Source organism: Lepidothrix coronata, unplaced genomic scaffold (genome assembly GCF_001604755.1).
Source record: "Lepidothrix coronata isolate B3197 unplaced genomic scaffold, Lepidothrix_coronata-1.0 Scaffold183, whole genome shotgun sequence".
Taxonomy (NCBI): domain Eukaryota; kingdom Metazoa; phylum Chordata; class Aves; order Passeriformes; family Pipridae; genus Lepidothrix; species Lepidothrix coronata.
In genome coordinates this window covers 1372466-1384048 of record NW_016690363.1, presented here as the reverse complement: position 1 = coordinate 1384048, position 11583 = coordinate 1372466, and positions in this window count along the sequence as shown.

Sequence of the window (11583 nt, the reverse complement as noted above, 5' to 3'; positions counted from 1 at the left end):
CACAAAAAGATCATACAGGGCAGCAGAAGTTAGGCATATGCATTCATTTTTCCAGCAGTTTTCTGGGAAAGTGGCAAGGTGCTGCTGATGCAGCCCTGTGTGTGGGGAACAGCATTGGGAAGACGACCAGAATGGGTGAAGTGAAGCATCTTGTACAACTGTGGGAGAATTGGGAGGAGAAGTATGAATGAGGTGCTTATTACCTGTTTTTGAAAGCTTGTTTTTCACCAGAGAGAACTTGTGACTTGTTTTTAATAGCCTTAACACCGCTTTGTTAATTTTTAAAATTACATAAATGTCTCAGGGTGTGCTAAGAGAGCTGCATTTTGCTCTCAGATATCTGGGGAATGAGACATTTGTGTACTGAAGGGGTCAGTCTTTCCCCGCTTTTTCCCTCAGGCAGTCTGTTGTTGAATTACCTCATTTTAGGTGATGGCTGATCCAGGAGTTAAACCACATTAACATGGCTATTTGTTTAAATATGTATTTTGCCAGCCCCATCAGGGTAATCGTGTTATGCAAAGTAAAAGGTCGCAGCCTCGGGTCCCATCGCAGCTTCATTTCGATTGGAACTGATCTGCTGACAAGCTCTGAGTGAATCAGTGTACCTGGAATTGCAGGCACGAGCCTTGTCTGCCCAAAGGTAATGCCATATGCAAATTATTTGGGCTCCAGCGGTGTGTGGGTGCTGGGAAGAAATGATTAACAATGATTATGAGGCTACTGGAGGGCTAGTACTCCGTGAAGGTTCTGCACGGCAAGCCTGTCAGAGGGAGGCTGAAGTCATTCTCCTGAGCCTTCCCTAATTACAATGACTGCCTGAGGATCCAAGCAGGACAAAGCTCAAAACAAAAAGCTGAAATGGAGCAGCACATAAATATGTGCACAGTTACGTGCACACCTGCACACACGCCTTCACAGCACGAGAACAATGAAGGGCACGCTGATGTTAACAAGAGCAGTGAGTCTGCTGGTGGAGGTCGACATCTTTCCACTTTGAACTCAGGATAAAGCTATAGCTAAAATGCTGACTACCTCTATTTATCAAATCTTGCTTCTGCTTTGGGGCTGTGTAAAGACCCAGCCACTTACTGGCTACCTGATAAACGTGCTGCCACTTTTCCACGTGATGAGGAACATCACCAGTTTAGTGTGGCAGGGACACAGAGGACCTGTGCCATTCCTGGCATGTCTGCAAGGGGTTGGATGGATGCTTCAGGGCATCTGCAGTGCCTGTGGAGGTCACTTAATGAGTCTGTGTGTAGACTACGGTGCCAGGATTGGTACTGGGGAAGGCACAGCCGAGACAGCCTCTGTCCACCTTTGTTACAGCAAAATGTGTTAATTATTGGTGTAGCTGCTCTCCTTTGGAGATCTTTTGAACCTGAATGACATTTGCTGCCAATAGCACTGACAGTCATGCAGCTATTTTTCTGGTTTCATTAAATCACCCTGTTGTTTGAGATCTCTGACTTGCTGCAGGACTGCACATGGTTTAGATTTCATGCATTTGCTGGCTTTTTTTCAGTGGCAATTTCAGTGCAGGGCTCTGAAAAGTGAACGACAGCCCTTTCCCCCAGGAAAGAAAGCCTGTAACCTTTGGGTTTCAGGTACAGTTGGTGGGCCAGCCTGGGCACTCCATGGGCAGCAAGAGCTTTCTGGGGTGACACCTTTTGTCTGGGAGAAATCTTCATCCGTATTCAGTTTTGGGATTTGGATTTGTTTCTTGCTATTTTAATATTTGCTGAAATCAGGCATTAAAGATGACACACAAAACTGTATTTTGTTGTCAAATAAGGTAGCAATGTGAAAATTAAAGAGGCTCTGGTAAAGTTTGCACACTCTGTGCAAGTGCTTGACTTGTTGATTGTATGGCAACATATATTTTTAGTTAGGCTAAGATCTTTCAGATGGTTGCCTCTGAGATTTCTCTCTCATTTCTATAGGACTGTAAACAACAGCAAGTAGTTATTTGGGATAGTCACTGTGAGTCATCTGACATTTGTTTCATTTTAAGGCTCTTGGATGCATGTTCTTCTCTGACCCTGTACTTGCAGAATTGGGGTCCAAGGCGTTGCTTGACAAGCCAGGAGGCAGCCTGTTCTCCTCCCCAGAAGTTATGTCCATTTTGTTTCTTATCCTGGGTGTCAGCTCTGCAGTGTGTGCAGTTTTCCTTGTTCTTTGTTGAAGTAGAGGTAGTGAGTTGTGGGAAAATGAGAGGCAGCAAAGAACAGGTTCAATCCATAATCTGCTGCTCAAGTTGGAGCCTCGGTGCAGTGCATGTGCTGCAAAGGGAGACTTCACCCTAATTTATGGGCTGCCTGTCAGGCTGGGAAATCAGATTCTGTGAACTCCAGAAATAAGCTTGCCCTCTGAGGTGACTATTCAGCTGGCAGAGAGGCTTCTCTAGGGACTTGAAGTCTTTGGGTTGCTGCACAGTGTTGCTCTGTTCTACATACATTTTGTCTCCTCGGGGAAGGATCTGGTGCTGCAGGTAACTGTGCTGCAGCTCTTTTTTGGAGACATCCTCGCACTTCTGATGATGAAGTTATGCACCTTACCAGACACAAACAGGAGCTTTCACAGTGGTGGAGTACTTTTTGCCGAGGGCCAGAGGAGAAGTCGCGAGTCCAGACATGCAAGTCCCTCTCCATCAGTTCATCTTCCTTGGCTGATCTGCAGCTACACCTTTGGATTTCTTTTTGCTGTGAGAAATTTTCTGGTGGTGGCAGCCCCCACTGTCACACCTGTGGCACGGCAAAAAGGAAACTCACCCACAAATTCTTAGCAGATACTGCTCTGATGGTCATTGAAATACAGGATTTTTTAAAAAAAATAAAATAGCCATTATATCTAAAATTTCTCTGCTCAGGTTCAGCAAGGAAATGATTAGCATGCAAGAGTAGTTTAAATGTTTCTCCTCACTTAGCTTCAAGCCATATCATTCACTAATGATAATGGGATTTAAAGGTTTCCTGGTGAACAAGCCCATGAAGAAGTGTATAGATAATAGCAAAGAAAAGGTCACTTCTGAAGTGTTACCTATTTTTCCTATTGCAGAATTATTTTAGAATTATTCCTGTTTTATACCAATTATTGTAAATATTAAATATTATTTATTACAGCCTCCATTGTGTGCACTTGTTGTTCTTGATCATAAGAAAATTGATTTAATTCTTAGTAATTCCCTAGCTGCAGCATGATTTTATGCTAATCTGGGATGGAATATCTGCTTTGGTATGGAAGTGTTCTTAGAGGTTTAGGCTCTGGGTTTATTAGCCTTAGGACCAGGATAACATTTGAGTGTTGGGTTGAAACAAAATTATGTTCCCAAAGTGTTTTAGCATGCTGCACTGGCTGTTGTTAAGTAGCTTCTGCTTGAAATTAATTCCACTGGGAAATAAAAGACCTCAGCTAATGGAATTACGTCAGTGCATTTGGAATATGAAAAAGGCAAGCAATTAAAAATAGAATATTAATTAATTAAGCTTGCAGCTTCCTCTTAAAGATTTAATGTTTGAAGGAGCGCTGTAATAAACTCTAGCAAGATAATACTAATAAAACAAATATAATTTGACAGAGTTGGCTTATTATATATTATTAATTGAGCATGAGTCGAGAGTTGTGTCTTAGTATTTACAGAGAATAAAAATGGCTGGTTCATTAGCTGTCAGCAGTGCTTTTTAACAAGTATCAGCTTATGCCATTTGTGGCTTTATTTCATAAAAAAAAAAATCTTTTACAGACGTTCAAAGAAATTTCTCACTTAAGCTTTATGAAACTGCTAAGGAGGAAGGCCAGTACAAAACCATCTGTGGTACTTGGACAAGCTGGGGTTTAGTGATTAGTTAAAGATCATACACTTCAGTAGCTGGATTTGGAAGCAAATCCCAATTTCCAGTCTTCAATCCCAACCCCCAGGTGATGTTTTCAAGCCCAGATGTTTTCATTGCCAGAGTTTCAGCCTGATGGCTGCAATCACATTGAACTGTTTGTTGGTGTTGTGTGCTGTGTTCTCAGCTCACAGTGGTATGTCTGTGACAGATGGGAGAGTGTATGACTGTTATTTTTGACCTTGACTACCCCCTGTTGGAGCAGCCTTTTTGGATCAGCTGGCACCAGGGATGTAGGTCCTCACAGCACAGCAACACTGGGCATGGTCAGAATATTCAAGTTTTTCTGGACACAGAGGCTGGGGCTCCGTGTGGTGGGGAAGGAGGATGCAGGACAGCACACGGCCCTGGTGTGCACAGCTCTCACAGCACTGTCTGTACCAAAGAGAATTTCAGATAGGTGCGTATGGCGGGTGTAAATTCACACTTTAAAGTCCATGTCTTGATCTCTGCAGGGATCAGACACTGGTTTATGTTAGGATGTATATATTACATATCCAATGTAATGCTTCTGTTTTTCACAAAATCATCGAGGTTGGAAGAGACCTTACCAAGATCATGTGGTCCAACCACCAATCCAGCACCACCATAACCACCCCTAAACCATGTCCCAAGTGCCACATCCAGATGCCCCTTGAACACTTCCAGGCACAGCGATTCCACCACATCCCTGGGCAACTTATTCAAATGCCTAACCCCTCTTTCAGTGAATTTGGTTTTTTTCTAATATCTAATGTGAACCTCTCATGGCAAAATTTCATCTGAGTTCGTTTTGAGCTCATGTGATAATCTAAATCAGAACACTTGCATGTTATATTTAAGGTTTGTTACACTTGCAATTATCATCTATGCTTCTGCTACAAGTCTAAAAACAAGATGTTACAGTTAAGACTTTTAAACCCAACCATTTAAGCTCCTAAATGTGCCAAGCTCTTATTGAGCTTCCTTGTTTAGTTATTGGGTGCTAATTTTAGACTGTTTCACATCTTGGGGCTTTTTTTGTCTCTATCCAGTGCTTGAATTTGCCAGCTAGAAAAATTAGATCTTTATTTTGAAATAGGCATTAACATAGATATTGAGGTCAACCCAGTCCAGCCAGGTTTACTGAAAGCTGCCTTAACCTTCCTGAAGTCTGACCCTCAGTGGAATAATGTGGAGGTTTTGGGACCTATAAAATACCAATTAGGACTCTCCTCCCAATTCTGAGCATCCTGGCCATCAAGATGTTAGAGTTTTTCAGGGATACCATGGCACAGGAGATTGAGAATGATGCATTGTTCTGCCCTCCTGCTTCCCTCAGTCTTAGCAACCCCCTCTGCTTGTGCTTTCAGGGCTGCTGGAGGGCCCACAAAAATAAGTACTTCTTAGTGTCTCCTTGTCTTCCCTGCCGCCTTTCCCTCTAGTTCCTGCATTTCACAGCCAGGAGTAGAGGATGGGAATGACTTTAGTCCTTCCACTGCCCCCTTGATATTGTCAGTGCCCAGCGGGGCACTCCAGCTGCCCTGATAGCCCTCCTGATAGCCCTGGATGTCAAAGCCAGTTTCATGTTTCGTGCTTCAGTGGCTTGAACTTGCCATCTCTGACTCAAGCCAGAACAACACAGGAATGTGAGATAGAAAATGGGTTCTGATGACCCCACTGCATGGGGTGACTTGGTTTTTGTGCCCCTTAGTGCCCTCCCTCTGTTTCCTGGAGGTAGGAACCGGAGAAATCTTTTTCCTTCTACCTTATCTGGGAAGACAGAACAGAGAGACCAGGAGGGGTTTAGGCTGTTTTTGAGATATGTCCTGTCTTTATTTTGAGATAGCTGGGGGACTCAGCTATGTTATGGCAGGTGGTTTCAGTGTGGGCAGGATCTTTACTTGCCAGGACAAAACAGTCTTTGCCCAGAAGCAGTTAGCTTCTTAGTAGCAAGCAATTATCATTTGTAGGGGAGTTATTTTCATTCAGACTACAGTAATTTTGTAACTCAGACATGCCAAATTCCTCTTATGACAAAAGGCCTAGAGTTAGTTTCCAATTCTGACATAGCAGCTGTTGCAAATGTCAGGATCCAGTTTTGTATGGAAACTGTTAAAAATTACTGTTTGAGCTCTTCACTGTGTCAGAGAATCTTCTAGATGTGTCCCTAGGCGTTAGTAGTTATGATGGATGCTGATTCAAAATACACTTGCTGTGACTTGTGACTTCCCAGTAGGATTCTCTCTTCCTAAATCAAATCCAAGTACAATGCTTCCTCAGCATGACAAGGAAATGGACCTTCTCATGGTGGGGAAACTGTTCAGGGGCTTCATTTGTTACCTGCTGTCTTCTCAAAAGCAAGCTCAGACTGCATGTAGGTTCTCAGTAGATAATTTGTAAACCTGTGTGACAATGTTTCCGAGGTAGTAGGAGATTTCAGGAAGCAAATACATGTGATCTCCTGTACATCCTTTAGGTAAATCACACATGGAATCATACAGAATATTCTGAGTTGGAAGGGACCCGCAAGGATCATGGGGTCCAACTCCTGGCTCTGCACAGGACATCCCCAAGAATCCCACCATGTTCCTGAGAGCATTGTCCAGGTATGAAGCATCCAGAGAAAAATTCCCATATTTCTTCCCTTCCATTCTCTGAGGGTAGCTGTTTTGAAGGGTTGAAGTCTAGGAGTTTAGTTTGGCTGGGGGTGGTGGGATAAGGAGATGCACTTGTTTGTTTGGCAAGTCCCGAACACAACACTTGGGTGGTGTAAGCTACTCTGGCAGGTTTCCTTGTCCAGGGTCTGTGTTCTGGCTTCTTAATTCCAACAAGATGGTGAACCAATAGAGGTTCACTTCCCCCTGTGCCAGGCCTTGCTTGTGGTTTACTTGCCAGCAAGGGGAAAAGTAGAAGTATAGGAATTTACATGTATCCTGGGCAGTCAGCATCAATGAGTGTGTAAGGATGCATGGAGTTCCAATAAACTTTTGCTTACCCACCCTGGGCACGTCTTGTAGCGAAGAAAATCTGCGTAAGCACGTGGAATGGAAGAAACACTATTAAAATGAAAACAAGCACTTGTATTACAAGTAAATATATTCAATCACTCTTATAGTGAATCTCTCTGTATTGGTTTCAGGCTGGTGTTTCAAGTAACTACAGTAAAGGAAGAATATTTCCAATTAACAAGGGATACCAGGAATATCCCTGATTGTGGTCACTCTCTGTAGAATGTAAATTATCCCAATAATGAGCAGATATTTTTTTTCTCCCCTCAGGAGTGTAAGCATTTAAAGAAATCACAGAACTTCTTGGTGAATCCACATTATTGAATCTAACAGAGACAAAGCTGAAAAACTCGGGGGGGGGGGCGGGGGGGAAAGAAAACACAGAAATGGCTTGGACAAATGGTTCATGGTTTTGGTACCACGAGGAATATGTGAACAGTTCTGAGACTGTTCTAGTCTGTCTCAGACTAGACAGGATCCAGGAACATGACACTGGCAGGTACTCCATAGCAGCAAATGATGGAGATGGGAGATCTGTATATGAAGATCTGTGGACAGGAATGATTCCTGCATTTGGGTGCTGAGCACTGCAACACTGGAGCATCATGTGGGAACTGGGTGGTTCAGGCAACAGATGTGTCCCCCTGGGCTCCTTTCCTGCTGTGTTTTGTAGTTGTAGGAAGTGATGGGGGGCAGTGGGTAAAGCGAAGTGAAACTCAGATGTTCTCCTTGAGAGGCACAACTTCAATTTACACTTTTTCTGAGTTTTCAGTAAACATACAAATCTAATAACTGTAGAAACTTGGCTTCAGCTGTGAGGAGACATTTCTGTTTGCTTTCTGCTTTAAACAAGATCCTTCCTCGTGGAGGCTGTTTCTCAGCTCAGCTTCCCGTAATTCCTTACAGAGCATCCTGTAGTGAGTCCCTGCCCTCCTGAGAGTCCCAGTCCCCAGGCAAAGGGGCTCAGAAGTTCCTGCATCAGCCACCGGGCGGCAGAGGCACCGGAGGACCGCGTGTCTGAGAACCCTGCAAAGGTCCCGAGTGTGATGGGAGAGGGCAAAAGTGAGGGGAGGTGGTGGCGAGTTGAATCTCTCTAATTCTACATAATTCACTCCCTTTGGAAACGGGACAAAGTTAAGTGAAAGGTACTTCATTATTGGAAATCTGGAATAATTGGAGCGAAATTGTTGGGAACCCATGGGTTGTCAAGAAAAAGGGCTGTAGATTCATGTCAAACTCCCTGTCTGGCTGTGACTGCTTTTGGGACTAGAGACCAAAAGTGGCCATCACAATTTTGACTACATAAACTGTTTAAAACTAATAAGGAAGACCTTTTCCCAGGTCAAATTGATTTTTGGCATGTTTGGGATAATTGGTGACGTGATAGACCTACTGGCAATTAGACAAGCCAGTCTTATAAGAGTAAGGTAAAGAATGAGAACAAACCCAAGGCATCTCCTTAGTCACTGCTAATCATGCAAGCTCAGGCAGCTGCTATAGATGTGTCTCTGTTTCCTTTGCCTCCCCTTGTCTCTGTCACTCCTTCTGTTCCCCCTGAGCTGTGAAGGCCAAATATACTGAGACTGACCCAGCAGGAGTGTTATTTGGCAGAAATATTCAGATTCCAAACACAATCATGGCTGTGAAAACTAGTCTTTCCAGTCTGTTGCCTTTTTTTTATGACTTCTGTTCCTGGAGAGACCCCCAGCTCCAAACTTCTGGTAAATTCTGCCAGATTTCAGTCTCCGAGGAGATAAAGAGAAATGTGTATGAGGAAGAGCTCTAGAATAAAGAACCAGGGTGAGTATCAGCTGGATCTGTACACTGCTCAGGGTCCAGGGGCTACTTTTAGAACATTGTCAGAAATTTCCTTCATGGGGGCTTGCACTTTCTGAAAATCTTACTCATTTCAGTGTTTCAGGGTGTGCAGGAATTTAATCTACTCTGGAAGGGCCTAATTTCTTTGCTGCCTTGGTCCCAGCCAGAGCTACCTTGTTAAAGACAGTCATGACCAAGGACTTTGCAATCTGCCTTTTAAGTTCTAATTGTCTTGCTGAAGCTGTGCTTCCAGCTTTGATCCTATAAAACAGCATTTTTCATCCTCTTTCAGTTTGTGAACTCCTTAATTCTTTTTTTCTGTGGCACCACTGGTCCCTATACAATGAATTTCAGTCTGCTGATAAGACAGCTCTTATCGTAAATGTCTCCTTGGCTAAGCACTTCTAGTAAGCAATACAAAGTTAAATGACCTGGGATTGGTTGCTTTGTTTGTTTGTTTAATCAAAGAATGTGTCTGTGCTGCTTTTTAAAGCTCATGAATGCTTTCATTTGCTGCAGGTACCAGGGGTTGCAGTTTCTTGTGTCTGGTAGCAAAGCTTCAGGAAAAGGCGCAGACTGTGTTTCTTGCTGCTTTTTCAAGTCTTTTGACTGTCACATTAGGTTATTCATGTGCTGGAGTGTGACAAGATAGGGAATCCCTGTCATAACCACCTGCAATCTTGTGGTTGTAAGGCTGTTCTGGTGGCTTTTGTCCCCATTCTGTGCCATATTGAAAGATTTTCTTAAATGAGTCTGGCATTAACCTTATAACCACAGCAGATGTATTGCTCAAACACTGTTAAGTGAATCCTGCAGGGAATTTTAATTCATGAAATCTCTTTGCCTTTATAAACAATCCTTATATGATTAGTTTGAAGATGGCAACGTTCGTGCAAATTCCAAAGTTCGTCTTCCGAGTTGGGATTTAGAGAAGTCTGTTTTCCCCTCACCAAAATGAAGCAAGGAGAAACAGGAGAAGATGAGCAAGAGAGTCATTCATTAGAGATGACAGCAAAAAAGCACAGTTGTCCTGCACCAATCTGTGGCAGGTTGTATCCCAACCAGCCTTTGTTGTCCATTCACAGAAAGAGATTTTCCTCCAACTCCAGCCAAACTGGCCAAAGCTCATAGGCTGTGGTGCTGTGCTTGCTGTCCCTCAGCTAAGCTTTGTTCATGTAGCAGAGTAATTGAATCCATGTGTCTGAATAGCTCTGCAAAGGCTTTTGGGTTTGGTTTTTTTTCAAGCAAATGCAAAGCATTTCCCCCCGCACGCAGTGATGCTAAATATAAATTGGGTAGTTTCTAGCAGTTATTCCATATATGGGCTCTTCTTTTTCACATGTCATCATGGACCAAACTAGGAGAGCCATGTCAGAGAAACTGTATGTGGCTGGTGTGCTTGGCCTGGACAGCTGGGATCCTTGTGTTCTCGTTCCTCTCACCTTGCAGAGGGGTGGTTGGTGAGTGCCAAGATGGGATGACAACGTAACACAGCACCTACTCCACATCTCTGCTCTTTTTGGGGACCTGTCTGGATCTCTCCCCCACAGCTGCTGAACAGTGGTGGAGTTGGGAGTGAATTCATGACTTTCCCTGACCTCCCTGGTGCTGGGGACAGAGAGAGAAGCCCCCATAGATACAGCAGGAGGAAGAAGAGAAATCCTGAGGGTGACAGCAACTTGCTGATGAGCAGAAATCTGAATCAACTGCTGTAATCCTGGCTGGTCTTGTTTAGCATCTGAGAGAGAGCTGGGAGAGGGGAGCTTGTGCATGAACTATGGGATCTGTGACAAGCACCTGGGTTTTAACTTGTCAGAAATGGGAGATGAAGAAGACCTCTGTCCAGCTTGTTGTTTCTGTATTCTTAAGGCATGGGACTGCTCTGCTGTGCATTACAGGGCTGTCTCAGAGCATGAGGCAGGGGGGCACCAAGTGCATGACATCAAGGTGCTTCTGCAAGCTTTTCTGCTTAGGTTACTTTGAGCAGTAACCTAATCTGCAGAGATCTTCTGCAGATTGGATCCTTTGTTTGCTTCTGGGTCCTGTGCAGAGTCTCATCATCATCTCTGCCCCTTCAGGATCCTCCCTGCCACGCATTGTTACTTGTGCTGTACCTTTTAGTCAGAACAGCAGCATCTGGTTCTCTGGGTCCCAGGTAACCTCAGCATCAAACAGCAAAAGTGAAGGCTGTGGCAGGAAGTGTGAGACCAGGACCAGCGGTGTGTGACTCACCAGAGGTGCCTGAGGTGCAGCAGACCTGCTTCATGGAGGTCTCCCAGGTTTGTCTTTGTGCATCACAGTGGGTATCTGTACAGGTTTTCCTTTTTTTCAGCCCAGTTGCTAAGCCCACAACACAACAAAGTCCTCATCTGTGTTTGCAGGACCTTGGAGATTCCTTCCACCTCTTGGCAAGAGAAAGCTGAAAATACCCATGGATACTCTGAAGAAGAGGGTGTGTCTCCATTGGCCTCTCTCACCAGAGATCTGACAGTCCCCATGGGGGCATTCCAGGAGCTCCAGAAATCCTGGCCCTCACTCTTGCAAGTGTTGGACTGTATCTTCCCTGGAGGTACCACAGTCTGGAGAAACCCACGTGTACCTTGACCATAATCAGGCCCAGAGCCTTTCTGTAGCAGTTCCTGATGTCAGCATGTTTCTGCAATGTCCTTTTTTTAATTTGTGGGCTACTTTAAATGTCCCTGTCACAGGGAGACATCCTGTCACCTGTACTTGAGGCTCTGACATTAGCATTTGCTGTCGTTTTTGTTGCTTTTGCTACTTCTTTGATCGAGCAAGAGTTCAGAGTTCAAGCATAGCTCTCTGGAGAGTTTAATTTGACAAAGAAAGAATTCATATGAATATGAATCTTCATCAGCTTCTGGGGTCCTGCTGCCCCACACAGA